This window comes from Lissotriton vulgaris, unplaced genomic scaffold (genome assembly GCF_964263255.1).
Source record: "Lissotriton vulgaris unplaced genomic scaffold, aLisVul1.2 SCAFFOLD_412, whole genome shotgun sequence".
In the NCBI taxonomy this organism is placed as follows: domain Eukaryota; kingdom Metazoa; phylum Chordata; class Amphibia; order Caudata; family Salamandridae; genus Lissotriton; species Lissotriton vulgaris.
Window position 1 is genome coordinate 989641 of NW_028249171.1, and position 16494 is coordinate 1006134.

Below are 16494 nucleotides of genomic sequence, written 5' to 3' on the forward strand. Positions count from 1 at the left end.
TGAAAGCTCCTTTGGCAATCATTCATTTACCACTTTTAAAGGTTGTAAAATAGCACTGCTCTAGTTTTTCAAGCACTCAAGACAACAGTCAATCCAAAACTCTGGCCAGCGGACAACCACCAATTCCCACTTTACATGATATGACCCATTTTTTTCATTTTTTAGACTGAAAGGGTATTTTAAATTATAATGTGCTGTGAAGAACTGTGAAACTGCTTCCAAACATTATAGACACCCTTAACTACTGGAGGAAGCAGATTTGTGAATGTGGTGCATTTGTCTTAGAAAGCACCTCCAATACAAAATTACCATGGACACCAAACATAGGCAAATCAAATATATTTGTATTTTTTTTAGTTCAAACTGTTTGGAGATTTTGTGGTTTACACATGGGTGTATTGACGGATAAATTGACGAGGAAATGAGTGCATAGTTGATAAGTCCAAGCATTGATGAATAGATGAGTGAATACATAGATGGATTTAGATTGACTAGGTGAATTAATGGGTGGATGAATGGATGAATTAGTGCATGTGTATATAAAATGATGCATAGGCAACAAAATAGAATAGCACAACAATGGAACAACGCATTGTGTTTTCTAAAATATAGTATCGAAGACACTATCTTTAAGCACTTTACAGCTCTATGAACAATAGAAATATTACTCACTATTAGCAACCTTTTCTCGAAATGGTCAATCTACTCATCCGCTTGGAATAAAAGGACAACTCATTGGCATTTATGCCTCCAAAGGTTACATTTGAGTACTAGTCATTCTAGAAAGTATGGCCTAACTCGGACCCAAGCAACTGGTCACCGACCCCACCCAGATTGCAGGACACATGCTTGACCATATCCTAGCAGCCAGCAACAGAGTAAAAAACACCCAAAATGGAGAGCTCACCTGGATTTTCTACCACTAGGTCCACTTTGTCATCCCAGAAACCCTCAACACCTCCACCTCAACCACTACGGAACACGGCACACCTGGTTCAAGGTATCAGAACAATGCTGGACCAACGACCTCAACTCCCACCTACCCACCACCGCTGAGGACACAGAACAAGCAGTCGACATCTTCATAAACTGGATCACCGCAAGCGCTGACAAAGTCTCCCCGAAGAAATCTACCAACCCCAAAATACAAACGCAGCACCCCTACTGGTACATGGAAGAACTAAAAACCCCGAAATGCAACTGCAGACTGACTGAAAGGAGATGGATTGCCAGTAAGACCCTTGAGGGCCAAAAACGCTTCAAAGCTGCCCTCAACCCGTACCAGCACCTCCTGAAAAGACCCAGAAGTCCGCCCTAGTCACTTGCATCAATGACAGCTTCAACAACTTCAAGGAATTCTTAAAAATGGTCCTGGAATTCACCAGCCCTTCAGCAACAGAAAACAACATCATACTAGCTCTGCGATGCCCTGGGAGACTTTTAACACAAGAAAACTAACACCATTTACCAAGACTTCACACTCCAACCCCCGGATGCAGACAGAATCTACTTCCTCTCGCCGAATGACACCCACCCACACAAGCTCACCATGTGGAACCCCCACACAAGAAGGAAATGGAGACCATTGGAGATCCATCCACTCCGGAGCCCCTGCAGAACCATGCCCCCACAACACTTTCAACCTCAGCATTCAACTCATCAGAAAAGAACTTACCAAGGTCCTCAACCACCACAGCCCACTTCCTCCAGAATTGGAAACACGCCAGCATGAATCCTTTGCTGATGAAGCCATTAACGGACCCAGAAGAACAACTGTCCCATCTCTTTGCTCTCCTTCTCAGCCAACGTCATCGAGAAGGCAATCAACATCCAACTCACCAGACATCTGGAGAATTATGACTTCCTGGACCCCTTGAATTTTGGCTTCAGAGCAAACCACAGCACAGGGACAGCTCTAGTCACAGCCACAGATGACATCCAAATGCTTCCAGACCAGGGAGAAACAGTGGCACTGATCCTCCTTGACCTCTCAGCAGCTTTCAACCCCATATCCCACCACACACGATTAACAGCATCCACCATATCGGAATCCAAGGAGCAGTCTCAGCGGATTGCATCATACCTCCCAGGAAGACCGCAGAAAATCATCCTGTCTCCCTACTAATCACTCCCTAAGAACATCACCTTCGGGGTACCTCAAGGCTCAGCCCTCAGCCCAACCCTTTTTAACACATACATGACTTCCGTGTCCAACAGTGTCAACAAAAGACACAGACTCAACGAACTCTCGTACGCTAATGGCAATCAACTCATCCTCTCTCTGACTAACAATCCAAGAACCATCAAAGACAAGTTCCAAAGATGCATGAAATATGTTGCTTACTGGATGAACAACAACTGACTCAAACTCAACACTGACAAGAAAGAAGTACTTCACACACTGGACACACACGCAAGGACACACATTGGAACAGGAAATGGTGGCCCCTGGACCTGGGTCCGGGGGCCACCATTAGAAATGGAGACGTGACACTTTTTTAGCCATTTTGTTCTAAAGATAAAAAGATAAAAACCAGAGGATGGCAATTCCTCACCTGAGTACAGCAAGGCCCCCATTGTACCTACTTCATCGAAGCACACCTCTCGGTTCGTTACCTACTTCTGTCCCTGGAGACCCATACTAATGTGTGTGTCTGCCGGATGGCTATTTGAAGCAGTCGGCGTGGGAGTCCCTTGTCATACTGCTGAACTACTGGGCCGTGAACTATCAAACAAAATGGCCGCCATGGTGGGCCATCTCTGTAGTATACCGATCCATTACTTTTCATTTAAAACTAATCAGAAGCACGACCCCCCTTCAAAGAAACGCAACAATGTCACCAGGCATGCCAATTTCCACCAATCCCCCCATACCGACCCACTTGAAACCTCACGGCGTGAACTCCTTCACAATTAGCTTCCTCCCCAACCTCTCCCTGAAAGCGAAAAGAAAATTAAAACATAGACTGATTAGACAGCACCCAGAAACATTATTCGCAGACACATATCATTGCTCCTCCAAAGGGCAGATAATGATGGATCTCATCTTCCACACTGATAGACCCGATAACTGGAACACTACATTCAGAATGCATCTTCACATCTCCAAAATGACGACTACCAGACATAGCTGGAAACTGGCGCCCTCTCACCCTAACCGTTCGACAAGGAGCGGGAACACATCAGTGACTATCTACTCAAATGGCACAGTCTTGATACAGTGTAACCACAATTCAAAGAGAGGGGGACACAGAGCCAATTAGAAAAGGGTCCTGTACTGATGCTCCAAAAGACATTGACCAAAAGCTGAAACTCTCCCTAGCCCCACTCTGGTGCAAGATCATAAACAGCTCCCTAAAAAGCGGAGTCATTCGAGACTGCCTCAAAGTGGGACAAGTCACCCCACTGCTGGAAAAAAACGGACAGGATATAAAGGATTTGAATAACTTTAGACCTATCTCTATCCTTCCTCTTTTTCTCAAAATTCTAGAAATATGTGTACTCCAACAATTAACCCAACACATGGACAGTATCAGCCTCCCTGATTCCCATCAGTCTGGCTTCAGGAAAGGCTTCAGCACTAAAACAGCGATCCTCAACATCTTCGACGATATCCACAAATCACTTGACTCAGACCAATGCTGTCTCCTCATTCTCCTAGACCTATCTGCAGCATTCGACACAGTAGATCACAAACTTCTCATTAAGGTTCCCCAGGAACGGGCCAGACTTGATGAGGTAATCCTCCAATGGTTCTCCTCCTTCCTACACAACCGACCCAGAGAATAAAAGTCATAAGCTTTGTGTCTGACTTTACCCAGTCAGTAGGGGAGTCCCACAAAGTTCAGTGCTCTCCCCCAACTTTTCAACATTTACATGATGGAACCCCTCACCACCCTACTCAAAAAGTCTAACATTCCCTTCCACCTATATGATGACGATACTCAGATTTACTTGAAACCTCCTCCATCAAAGACATTCAAAGACTCAACAACATACTGGGAGAAGTCCATCACTGGCTGTCAAGTAACCACTTAAAACTGAATCCTGACAAAACCAAATTACTCCTCATATCGAACAAAAAAGAGAACCTCCACATTGCTGAATGGCTAAAAGCTATTGATGCGCTTAACAGGAACCTCACCCAAGCCGACTCTGCTAAATCACTAGGTATCACGCTAAAACTGAAACTGGACATGACCAAACACATTAAGAACTCAGCTAAGAGCGCCTTCCTTGACCTGAAGCTACTGAACAAAACAAAACCTTTCATCCCTCCCAAAGATCTCAAACAAGCCACCCAATCATTGGTGCTGTCAAGATTTCACTATGGTAATGCAATCCTCTCAGGAATGGCTAAATCACATCTTGCTCCCCTCAAAACAACTCGCAACGCGACAGCCAGAATGGTCATCGGAATAAAGAAATTTGATCACATTTCACCTGCACTCACAGAACTCAAGTGGCTCCTAGTCGAAATGCGGGCGAGCTTCAGAACAGCCTGCCTCACACACATAGCCTTGCACACCGGCAAACTCGAATATCGGGCTGCCAAACTCAAAAAGGTCAGGCCAGTGTCCTCTTTCAGTATTACTCATGATAACTACTGATGTTTCATGCACCAGCCATGCTACGGACTCCACTTATGATGTCCAGGGCATTTTTATGAAGCCTCTGGTGCACTGTGTAGCCTCCGGTAACCAGAGTCATAGATGTTACACTTGTTCCTAGGTGGAGAATTTAACCTAATGGGCTGGATTGTCAGGTGCTCAAGAATAAAAATCATGCAGGCCACTACACCGATGGTATTTAGGTGTGTGTTCTATCTTTACAGAAGATGGTTTTCAGGGCTTGGTGAGAGCCAGACAGGCTACTCCTGATGGATTAGCCAACGAAGAGCCCCCAAGGGATATTGTCATTTAATCCCTCAGTGTCTGTGTGGAATTAATACACCCATTGCTGCTCCTTTTTCAATAGTCTATGTTCTAAATTATCAATGTGACTAAGGTGTTCTAAAACCACCCATTTCGGATTTTTGTGGTAATTCGGTGATACCTGATGTTACTGTAGTGTTCGCATATCCTGATGTTTACTTTTCTTGAAGTCATACCTACATAATGTATGCTTCATGAGCAAGTTAAAATGTATACACCGCCTGTAGTATTAAATTCGTTAGCTTATGTAATGTCTACCTCATCGTGTTATTGATTAACAATTTCTTAGTAACAATGGTAAGGTGGCACACACTACAATTACTGCATGGGTAATGGCCTGTGGGTGGTGTACCCAAAACTGATTGATTGCATCTCTGTTCGTTATTGATTTTGGGCGGCTATGCACCGAAATGTCTTTCATTTCCTCCCCCTCTTGTAGGAAAACATTGGTTTTGGTATGTTGAGTTTTCCGCTGTTTAGAATGTGCCAGTGTTTTTTGACTATCTTGGTAACATGATCAGAGACAATGTTAAAGGTCGTGATGCATATAGGTCTTCTGTCTTTCTCGGTGTGCTGTTTCGAGTGTGTCTCAAGTAGAGCATCCCTGTGGTTATTGGCTGCTCTCTTCTTTGCTTTTGATACCAGACCTGCTGGGTATTTTCTTGTTAGTAGTTAATCTGGTTGCCTTTTGGCTTGTATTTTGAAGTCTCTGGTCTCAGTGCAATTCCTTCTCAGCCTGAGGAACGGGCCAAAAGGGAGATTCTCCTTTAAATGTCTTGGGTGGAAACTAACGTAAAGGAGTAAACAGTTTTTGAAATACCAGCTGAGATCTGCTCGTGGTTGAGTGAATCTGAGAAAAATGTCTTGAAGATTCAGCCAGGAGATATACTCATCCACTCCAACACCAGATGTCTCGGTGTGTAGTAGGTCCAGTTATCTTCATACATGAACTCCTCAATGATGTCTAGGGTCTCCTTATGTGGTAGGCTGGTATACAGGCTTTCGAGGCCCAACCCTATGAGGATGCTAGTTCCTGGATTGAATTGCAAGTCTTTAAGAAGACAAAGTACCGCCTTTGTGTCCTGTAGGTATATGTTTATTCTTTGTATCAGAGGGCGTAAAAAGGCATCAGCTAATTTTGAAAGGGGTTCCATTATGGATCCTATACCGGAAACAATGGATCGACTGCTGATCTATCTCTTTAGGACGGTATCTGGAAGCATCAGACATCGTTACCACTCGACAAGAAACACAATCTTTAGAAGACCAAGACTTGCACGTCTTACCTCATGGACTTTCAAGCAGTGTACCCAGACAGTAAAAGCACAATCAAAAAGTCTGCATGTGCCCTAAATTCCACAACCATAAGAAACTTGTACCAGGCTGGTAAAGCACTCTAAGACCATGATACAAATGGCAGTCTTTGCAAAACACGGGTCGGCAAACTAAACATGGAAAACCAAAACAAATTGATTGGTAAAATGCTTGAATTCATTGCAGACACTATGGCCTCATTTTAGTCCATCTTATTTTGCCAACTATGCCACTCTAGACAGATCATACTTGGTCCTGTTCCAGTGTTTTCTCAGAATTACTCTGAGTGCAAGTGAAATCATGCGATAACATTTTATAATGATTGCTATTTTTCTTTGTAAGTAAAAGAGGTTGATAAAGAAGAAGCGTCTTCTTCAAAAATGACTTCATGCACAAGTGGGCTGTTTACTGTCACTGTCACACTCATGGCCGACCAATTGAAAATAATATTATCACCATGACCAGAGGCAGAGGTGTATGTTGTTTTTTGAATCTAATGCTGGCTACATTAGATGGAAAAATATTTACAGTACATTTTCTAAGCCCAAGCAAGCAGCCATTCTGCAGGTGCTCAGGGTAGGAGGTAGGGCTGGAGTAACCATTAAGCAAAATAAGCTTGTGTTTAGGGCGTCACTGGAAGGGGGGCCACCACAGAGATTTTCCACTGTTGGATTTACCATGGGCCTTATTGTGCAAAACTGCAAATGGTGCGGCTGAACCTAAAAATAAAATGAAAGTATACAAAAATGAACATTATTTTCCATGTTACAGTAAGTTTTGTTTCATTTCAAAAAAATTAAATAGCATTTTACGGTTATTATTGTCTATATTTTGAATTAGATAAACATGGGGGACCAAAATCGTTTAAGTGCTTAGGGCCTCTAAAGGTCTTAATGCAGCCCTAGTTGGAGAGGCACCTTCCTAGCAAAGCAAGAGTTTCACTGTCCTACCAGGATAGGAGGGGCACCCAAGGGTTATGAATAGGGAGGGCACCCACGGGTCATGACTTAGATCACATATAGGCCCTAGGAAATAAATGCATCCCATCCTGGGACTGAGGGCGGAAGAAGGAGGACACTAGTAATAACATGGAACCCAAGTAGTCAGATCTGACAGTTCCAGACTCCACTTTATTGCAAACCTCTTAAAATACACCCTCTGTCACAACTGTTCGACAAGCAACACAAATTTCTCTCATCCCCATTTCAACAACATTCCCTCTCCCCGTCAAATCAATTGTTCCATCTCCAATCAGCACTAACTCCTCCAGTCCCCTCACTGCAGCCAAGAGAAACTACCACAGGCTTTGCAGACGTATGTAACAGAGAACAGGACCACCAGAGCACCCAACCTCCATCTCATTGCAAACTAAGTTGTTACTCAGGAGCAAAGCATGTTTGTTTAGTGCAACCGAGCCACACAAGCAGATCTTTCGCTAACTGTTCCATAAATGTGTCAATTTCAAACTTTTATAAAAATAATCACCAACTTATTTCAAATAATAAAAAACGAACTAGTAATATCTATTAACATTTATATATTTTTGTGGCAATCAATTTGTGAATCATTGTAATGTGTGCTCTGGAGTCGGTAACTGATCCAGTGGAAGGCCAAGGTTAGAAAATTCACTAAACCAAAGATTTCAATAGGCCCATATTTATTTATACGAAAGTTTCATTCAAACTCCCTGGCCAATCCACTGGGGTCAAGTTTTATATTTCACTTAAGTTCTAATTAGTTAGTTCTCTGAGAAAACATATTAGTTTGGAAATAAAACTCAATGCCTTACTAATCTTCACAAATCAACACTCTTTCCTCTGGTCGATAGAGCATTAGTTGAGTTAGTTGATGGCGATATTGACAATTATTCAACTAATTCTCAGATCTCAATGAAATAACCACAGACTCGGGGTGAGATTCATAAGCGTTATCTAAGAATTCAGTCATAAAATTGAATGCTCATTTGAAGTATCACAACGCAAGCACCATTATCCTTATCATGGGAGAGAAAAATTCATTTAGCAAAATCATTCATTAATACAGAATCCATTCAACAAATCAAAATGCAAACGAGTGGATAGATATTGAGACAAAAGGCATATATATAAAATACATTTACAAAGAAATATGCAAATTGTGACAAATGATAATTACCTAAAGAAATGCTGAAAACGACCCCTGTGGCCAAAGGGCTGGTGGGGGTCCCCTGAATTAGGATTGGGTGACAAAGACTATAGGACAGGATCAGGGGACAGGACAGATACTTACTAGACTTCTCTATGAACCAGATGCACCGGGGCGCATCCCTCTCTTACACCCTCTCTCTCCTCGATGTTCTTCTGGAATTTTTTTTTTTTTAAGTTTGAAGTTTATTGAAATATAAAGAAACAAAGACAGGAAATGAAGAAACAATCAAGAGTTATGCGAAAATGAGAGCAATCTTACATATTATCGAATTACATTTAAGAAACTGAAACATAAAATATGAATAAAAAATAGGCAATGAGTATGAGGAACATAGGAGGATGAGAAGATATCTTAAAATATGAAAACAGATTAAAAATATGATAAAACATTTGCTGTAAATATTAATATAATAATCAAATAAAGTGAGGTAATGCATTTATGGAGGTTTACAAACTTCAACCGTACGTATTGGAAGTGGTGGAGGGGGTTTAGCCGCTGAGGATAGATAGTCAGTGAGGGGGAGCCATAAGAGATCACGTTTAATTGCTAAGGAGATAGGAGAGACAAAGTTAGTGTCAAGTCGGTGATTAAAGCAAACTGCATTCCACCATGCAGTAAAAGAAACATCCTTAGCTTGTTTCCAATGCGATGTGATATGGTGGAAAGCAATGGCTATGCATAAGTCAAGTAATGTGTGGTTAGAATCGGACTCAACAAAGGTGGGAGATAGGGAACCTAAGAAAATGTGTGAAATAGAAAATGGAATCGTTCTTCTGGAATTTTTAAATCTAATCAGGCTGTCATTTGGATCTGAATCTTTCCTGTCTGCTTTCTCTAATTTCTTCTAGCAGCTTTCGCTTCTGTCTCTCCCTCTCTCTCTCTCAGCATCGATGTCTCCTTTTCTCTAAAAGCTTTTCTTCTTTTTTCTAACTAAAGTCACTCTAGTCATAGTCTTTATTTTACATGTTCCACTCTCAAAAGTTGCAAATACTGATGGATTACTGAATTTAATTGGACGGGGGCTTGGAAGTTCTCGTCACCTCATGCTGACATATTCATTTTCATTAGTCCCCCTTCATCTGCAAACCCTTCCCCTTTAGTTTATTCACAAAATGTATTTTACTTAATTCCCATACATCTGTTGTTGCAAATTAAATAACATGTTCTCAATACAGTTCCACAGTTGAGGGCTTCTTTTACACAACTCTCGTCCTTGAATCTTGGCAGGCTCTCAGCAACGCGGTTACCGGGTCACATTATGACTTCACTGTGCATGCGTACCTTGCTTCTCTTTCGCCACCATTTTCCTTTCATTATGAGCAAAGTAGGCCCAAACGTATACTATTAATAAAGGAATCATAAACAGATGTTAATTTCTCAAATATATAATTTTAACTGTTCACCACCTACTTCTACTCTATCCCACATTATTATTGTTTCCTTTAGACAGAAGCATTAGCAGCAATAGCTCTCTTTTATATTCAAACAAGCATATGCCGGGCATGCGGTGCCTCAAGATCTAATGTTAGTAATTCTTGTGCATGCCTGAGAGTTTTCTCTCTCGAACTGGGTTAGTCATGTTACTATCTACATAATTCTGGTTCGCACATGCGTAAAAAACGTTTTCCCGTTTAAAGCGCGTTTTAGTCGTGTTGCATTTTAATCCACGTTAGTGAAGCATGCGCAAAGCTTTCCTCCCCAAATGTGGATGTTGCGTGTGTATTAGTTTGAGTTTTATCTATAATTCAAATGATTAGTACTGTTAATGAGGAATTGTTCAGAGCAAGTTTCGTTTTCTTGAAAAAAATCATTGCGCTCAGACTACAAGGTAGCCATTTTTAACAGGTAGAAAAGCCTTCAGGATGAGGCATGGTCTAATCTTAACTTTGCAGTAGAAACAAACAATGCCAAACTTTACTGGGAAATTATAAACAGTCCCTTTTTAAAGTCTGATAGCACACCTGAATTAACTTCTTATGTCGAATGTAATGCATGGATTGAACATTTTACGAAGATTTTTAACCCAGCTAGGAACATCTCATAGATGTTAACATTAGAAAACTCCCACCTGGTCTCCATTACCTCTGTTGATTAACCTAGATGAGGTATATGATGGTTTAATCGACAGCAAAGGTGGTAAAGATTCTGGAACAGATGGAGTTCCCATAGACCTCTACAAAACCGAAATGGATCTATGGGAACCCATCCTAACCAAGGTTTTTAACACGGCAGCAGAGGGACAAATCCCACTAACCTGGGGCCAATTGATAATCGTACCTCTCTTTAAAAAAAGGTTCCAAATCTGAGGCGAGTAATTATCGCCCTATCTCCTTGTTGGACGCTTCCATCAAGGTGATGAGCAGAGTTGTGTTAAGGAGATTGGAGACCTGGGCCGAAGAACAGGTTATTTTAACTAAGGTACAATATGGTTTCAGGAAGGGCCTAGGCACCTTAGAGCAATGCGCCAACCTAGACCTCTTGATAAATAAATATACTGTCACAAAGAAGGGGAATTTATTTCTCTGCTGTGCGGACTTGAGTAGTGCCTTTGACCTCGTGGACCATGTCATGTTATGGAGGATCCTATCGGACTTAGGCGCCCCCAAGGAAATAGTGCACTTTCTAGGGAGGCTCTATGAAATGCTGTCTTGCAAAGTCCAATACGGCCCATCTGGAGAATGTACCCCTTTTTTTAAAGTTACCAGAGGCATACCCCAGGGTTGTGTTTTGGCTTCTTTCTTATTTTTATTATTTATTAATCAAATAGACTCCACCCTAGGCCAAATTTCCGCAGATGCCCCGCGCATTGATGGTAAGGTGGTACCAATTCTATTATATGCGGATGACGCTGTTTTAATATCTCGTACAAAAATCGGACTACGCGCCTCATAGATAATTATTCTGAATTTATTAAGAGCAGGAAATTAAAGATTAATAAAAGCAAGACTGTTGACATGTCCTGCGGTAAAAGAAACAATTCAAAAAGCACGTTTTTATCGATAAGGAGAAGCTGCTAACAGTGAAGAAATTTTGTTATCTCGGAATAACGTTTTCAGATGACGGGAAATGGACACAAGAATTTAATAACATAGGTCTAAAGATGTCCAGGAATACAAACAGCATCTTTAGTTTCTCCACCAAATTGGGTGGCCCAAGAAGAATTAAGGACCTGGTAACCATCTACAATGCTAGATGTGTTACATCAGCATTGTATGGGGCAGGAATCTGGGGTTACCATGATGGGAAAACTATGCAATGTGATGAAAATAAATTCCTAAAGAGAGTACTGTGTGTTCCCCAATCTGCTTCTACTTTACTAGTGCATGAAGAAGTAGGAATTAACTGCATTACAGATCTAGCAGCTTTGCACCCTGTAATATTATGGCGATCTATCTGGGCAAATTCAGAAACGTTGTTTACACAACAAATAATACGAGATTGTTTAAAACTTGATTACTTTCTCCTTATACCATGGTTGAAATATATCCACTATTGGTATCGTATTTTATTTAACAATGATATTCTGTTACATCCAGATTTTGCCGACTCTATCTCTAAGAAGGAACTAATAGAGAAATTTTTATCTTATAAAAAAGAGAATAGAGTAAGGCAATTTAAGACGCTACCAACGGTTGTTTTTTATCAAGAGCTCGACTTAAATAAAGGCTTCCAGTCTTATCTATCTGAGGTCACATTTAACTCACACCGATTTGTTTTAACGCGTCTTAGATTGGGCACCGTACATCATTTGGTGGCATTTCCTGTCATGGGAACTGGTTCAAATTCTGTATGCCCTTGTGATGGAATTTCAAGACAAAGCTGCCGTAATTTTTTATTGTTCTGTAAATATTATTACTTTTTAGGGCTTTTTTATCTCAAACCAATTCTTTTAAAATTTAACGCTCGATACGTAGATATTGCAATGAAATTAATTACGCCCTTGGAAAATTCAGATATCTGCTTTGCTGTTGCTATGTATATAATGAAATGTATTGATGCTAGGAAATCTATTATTGTTTGAATTGGTAATCAGTACATAGCTAAATATATGAACTATGCATTAATCCTGTTGGAATATCTTTCCTTTTAATAGAGTCTTAATATTTATATTTGTATATAGTTGACTGTTTTTAATATTTCTATCAAAACACATCTAGGCCTTATACCCCCGAATTATATGTAGCACTTTTGCACTTTATAGACGCATTTATTGCACATGTAACCTAAGCAATTTCTGGGGGGGATTCGGCTTGTATATATGTATCATACGTAAGTGAAATGTATTGGCTACCCTGTGTATAATTTTTTTTAAATAATGTTTTTGTCAGCCATAATATGTTGTTGTGATTAATAATTATGTAACTTGCTGTTTTGTTTTTTGTTTGTGCTTACATGGATTGTTATGACAACCCGAATAAAAGCTTTTGAAACTAAACAAATCCTTGCTCCATCAAAACCACTGCATTCTATTTGTTGACACTTTCGACTTTGTCACAAGTCTGCTTTCCTGATCTAGGGCCAGATGTAGGTAATTCATATTTACCGAATCTTAAATACCGAATTTTACCGATTCGGTATTTAAGAGTCGGTAAATATGAAGGGGGGATCTGTAGGTATTACAGATTCTGTAAATATCGAATCGTTAAGATTCGGTATTTACCGAATCTGTAAATACCGAATCGGTATTGCCCATTGATTCCTATGGGCCTTAAAGCCCATAGGAATCAATGGGCAATACCGATTCTGTAATTACAGAATCGGTAAATACCGAATTTTGCAAGGGTGCAGGGGGTGTCACTTTGACACCCTCTAGCACCCCAAAAATAGGCATGTGCGCCATGTGGCACACAGACATGCCCTAAGGGCACGTCTGTCTGTCACATGGCTAGGTGTGCATGCACACATGTGCATGCACACCTGAATTCGGTATTTTAACACCCAATTGGATTGGGTGGTAAAATACCGAATTTGTAGGGCCTTTGGGACTCAGAAGAGTCCCACCTACATCTGGGAATTACCGAATCGGTAAAAATACCGATTCGGTATTTTACAGATTCTGTAAATTTACCGATTCGGTAAATTTACAGAATCTGTCAAATCTGGCCCCCTACATCTCAAGATGCAAAATACCGGTCGGAAACGGCCGAATTCGGCCATTTCCGACCGGTATTTGCCACCTACATCGGGCCCTAAGTCTCTGGCAAGGTTTGCAACATATTTAACATTTGTGTATATTGTTATTCATCTCTATGCTCTTGTCAGGCAATTTTTTTTACCAGCAAGACCATTTGCTATCCTAAAATTAATTCCGTTATGCATCCACTGCAGTCCATGTTCACAGCACCTTAAGTTGTGAATGGTGTTAAGTTCAAACATGACACAGATTATGTTGATATGGCCCCTGAACTTGTTCTCTGACCCTCTGTTTACAACTACCTGTCTTCCCCGTGCTTCACTCCTTCCTGCTGCTGCAGGCCCACTCCAGGAACATGCATTTTTCTCTTGCTCCACTGTCTCTTGCTGCTACTTGTGTGTTCAGTTAGACCTCAGCTTCACTACACCTCCACTGTTGTGACAGCACATATAGGCAATGTCAGCTTCACGCTCACCATATCTAGCACCGGTCCTGAGCAGAATCAAAGGTGCTGGTGCTCCTCACTATACTCTCACAGTGTTGTTTATCTGCTACTTAATACCCAGCAGCCCCCACTAATCTCTCTGGTAGCTAGCATAGTGGGAATCGAGAGAAGAGAAGGGGATGATGAAGTAATGAATGCTAAATAGGAAAAACCATACAAAATAGACATTGGTACAACCAATTATTTATGCTTCTGCATGCTGACAAGAAGTTCACATGCTTCAAGTCAAGTCAAGTCAAAGATTTATATAGCGTGCTACATACCCATAGGGTCTCAAGGCGCTTGAGGAGGGGTGGGGAATTACTTGTCGAATATCCAAGTTTTAAGTTGCTTTCTGAATGCTAGGTGGTTCTGAGTAAGGCGAAGGTGAGTAGGAAGAGAGTTCCAAGTTTTAGCTGCCAGGTAGGAGAAGGATCTGCCTCCCATGGTGGTTTTGTTGATGCGAGGTACAGTAGCAAGGGCTTGGTTGGAGGATCGTAGCTGACGGGAGGGGGTGTAGAAGGAAAGTCGTGTGTTGAGGTATTCGGAAGTACACAGAAATAGCATCATATGGGTTGCTATAGTTGCTATTTGTCTCAAACAGGAGACATTTTACTGTTGCTGCGCATGTTTTAGTGCTCTGTGTGTGGAAGAATGTGATGTCCTGTAACTGTTCTTTGTGATAGGTAAGGCTGAAGTCTATTCGGCATGCTATTTATGTGCTTTATGGTATTTAAGCGTTGTGGCCACTTTCTCTGTAAACAAAGTCCAAAACAATTCGCACTGTTACAAACATTTGAGGGTGCAAGGTAAACACGGTATACATAGAAAATTCGCTGTTAAAGGAAGTGAAGAAGGTCAAAAACAAGCTGAGGGCTCAGGTCAGAGTGCAGAGTGTAAGATGGGAACATGGTGCAAGGTTCCACTGTAGGGTATACAAGGGCTCGAAGGGGAGCATGAGAAGCAATGGGTAGAAGGTGCATGGAGTAGAGTGGGGTGAATTGAGAAGTGGAGGGTGGTAGCAAAGACACGCGTTGCCAACAAGGATGATTCAACTTTCTTTATAAAAAGGTGTTTACTTTTTATTATTGCACATCGGAAAAAAAGGAAACAGTTGACTTATTTGACTTTGAACCACACTGTAGAATACTTTGCTTCTATATGGGTGTCTCCTCTTTACTTAAGTTTCATGTTTATGTTTGGGGATTTATAGAGCACGACAGGTACTCATAGAGTGTTTCGGCGCTATAATGGACACTTACAAATGAATGACTTTTCTCTTCCCTCTGTGTGAATAGTCCTAACTGTAGAATGGTGTAGGCCATGGGGTTGTTCTCTTTGCACATTTGGCATAAAATGTAGCAAAATGGTATGGTTAACTACTAACTTCAGAAAAAACGTGTTGCAAATAAATAGAATGTGTTGTCATACTTAAAGTACTGTATGTATGCACAGCATCATTGCTACAACTGTCAAAATGAAGTGCACCGAACACAGACCACGTTTAGCAGGCGAGAGGTTACTGAGATAAGTAGGGCATGCATGACACCTAGAACAGGAAAGGAAATACCAGGTATGGGTTCGGGATGCATGCAAGAGACAAGTATAGAAGCGGTGCATTCTGCATTCCCAGAGTGTGCAATCAGCTATATGATCAATTATAGCAAGAGGGAGGAAGTACAAAAAGATGGGGATGGTGAATGGAAGAATGCTCTGTAATGCAAATGGAATGGAATAGAAGTAGTCATTGAGCATGGCCGAATGTTAGAAGGAGAAATGTGAGTTGTGTATGGCAGTAGTGATGAACTCAAAACCCCTGACCCTTCTCATGGGTCTCACTACTGTGATCTCCAAAAATAACACCTTCTAGACTCTTCCCTCTTCTATTCCTCCATTATCCTATTCATCCATCTAACAGACTCTTTTTTTTCATTTTTAGTCTTTTCCTTTATTTTCACCTGTGAAAGGTCATTAAGAGTAGAACATTATAAAATTGTTTGCTGCCTTTAGCCAATGCATTTTAATCATTATGAACTTCTTAAAGGCACTACTCCATGTGGCCAATATTATTGGTAATATTTTTAAGTCAAATAATCCATCCATATACACTGGTTACCTCTTTACAAATTGTAGTTCATTTAATCATCTATATAAAATGCAAGGTTCCAGTTAAGGAGTTCAGCAAGTGTCTCTAACTGGCAATTAGTCATAACTTTTTTTTAATCTGTACATTTAAAAAAATTGTTTTATTTGTGGTCTCATAGAATACATTCGTACATCTCAAACAGAGCGGATAATCATTGCCAGTGGCTGATAACAATAAGCTGGAAACCTAATGCATATTTCAAACATATACATTTACAATGAGCTTGCATATATACCCCTCATACACAGCAAGTATTACCTGTCAGGGCACAGCAGCCCTAACTATTGATTGGCTC